Source organism: Trichechus manatus, unplaced genomic scaffold, assembly GCF_000243295.1.
Source record: "Trichechus manatus latirostris isolate Lorelei unplaced genomic scaffold, TriManLat1.0 scaffold00049, whole genome shotgun sequence".
NCBI lineage: Eukaryota > Metazoa > Chordata > Mammalia > Sirenia > Trichechidae > Trichechus > Trichechus manatus.
The window spans coordinates 3,934,484-3,935,963 of NW_004443985.1; positions in this window are offsets into that span (position 1 = coordinate 3,934,484).

Sequence of the window (1,480 nt, forward strand, 5' to 3'; positions counted from 1 at the left end):
CCTGCCACAAAAGTTTAATAAAACTTGTAGTGAAATGCAGAAGAAAGATGTGGAAGTCTGCTTCTGTATAGACTACAGCCTTGGAAAACCTATGGGGCAGTTCTACTCTGACCTATACGGTCGCTATGAGTCGGTGTTGACTCCACGGCAATGGGCAATGGATGGTGAAATGTATCATAGTTTCTTTCCATTATTTGGCTTAAAAGGATGCTTCTAGTCACCCCGGTGGTGGAATCAGTGTTTAACTGATTTCGTAATTACAGGTTTATAGTGGAAATAAATTACTACATAAATTACTGCATATAAACAGTAAATGCTACTTTCTGGGTCCCCTTAATTTGTTCCTTCCAAAAGTTGAGTATAAAACTCCTGTTTGAGAAGTCCTCTTAAACACACATTTCTCTTATCACCTACCTTCTGCTCCCTTTACAGAGGAAGAAAGTTAGGAAGAGGGTAAGAGAGCAAGAGAACTAATAACAAATCTGGACTTGTCAGGGAGTAATGCTCTCCTTTTCTGCCTCTCGAAGCAGCGAGGCATCATGGGCCTGTCTGCCCTTGTCTTCCCTCTGCTGTGACTCCCAGAGAGAGAGATTCGATGATCGATGATCGGGGGAGAAGTGGCACCTCCTGTTCTGTTAAAACAATCAGTGAATTGAATGAGTAATGAGCAAGAGAGCCTTAGTGACATTGGTGCGTAATGAGCCCAGTTCTCTGTCTGCGTGTCCCTAATTTCCACAGCTTGCTGAATAAAAAAGTTCATTTATGTCCTTGAGTGTAAGATAATTTCCACAGATGGGCTTTAATAAAGGGAAAGGAGGTGTAGGGAGAGCACTGTAGGAAACTAATGAACGCAAAAATGAAAAATGGAAAAAAGTAATACATTTTTATTAGGGATCCCTGCCAGGAAACCCCTGAGTGTGAGAACAAATCACTCTCACTAAGAAGAAATATTACTTAACATTGATGCATCCTCTTTTGAGTGGGGAGGTGGGTAGCCAAGCTGCAGGACACTTTAAAGCCATTCGTCTCTTGTAACTCTACCCTTCTCTTTTGGCTACGAATTGGCCTTTCAGGATCACAAAAAAGACTCTCCTTTATTTACGTTCTTGGGAGGAATGTGCCTCTTTGCCAGCCCATCAAGTACAGGTGCTTTGGGTTCCTTTCTGCATCATCACTCTTCCCCCCTCTGTGTATTAAGGAGGCATCTTTTGTTTGATGTGGGCAGAGAAGCACTATGAGCATTCTGAGCCATAGGACCCAGATCGACACAGAGCACTTCTGATAGGACACAGTAAAGGCTTTGGACCCAGTGGGTGTGTTCCTGCCGGAGGACAAAAGAGACTTGAGGTGGTACAGGGAAGAAGGCCATGTTGCGTATTGAAGAAAGAAAAATGCCCGTAACTTTGATTAAGCTTTGAAAAGCCCCGGGGACTGTCTTGAAGAGCTTAGGAAAAAGAGGGGAAAAGAACAGGGGACTGAC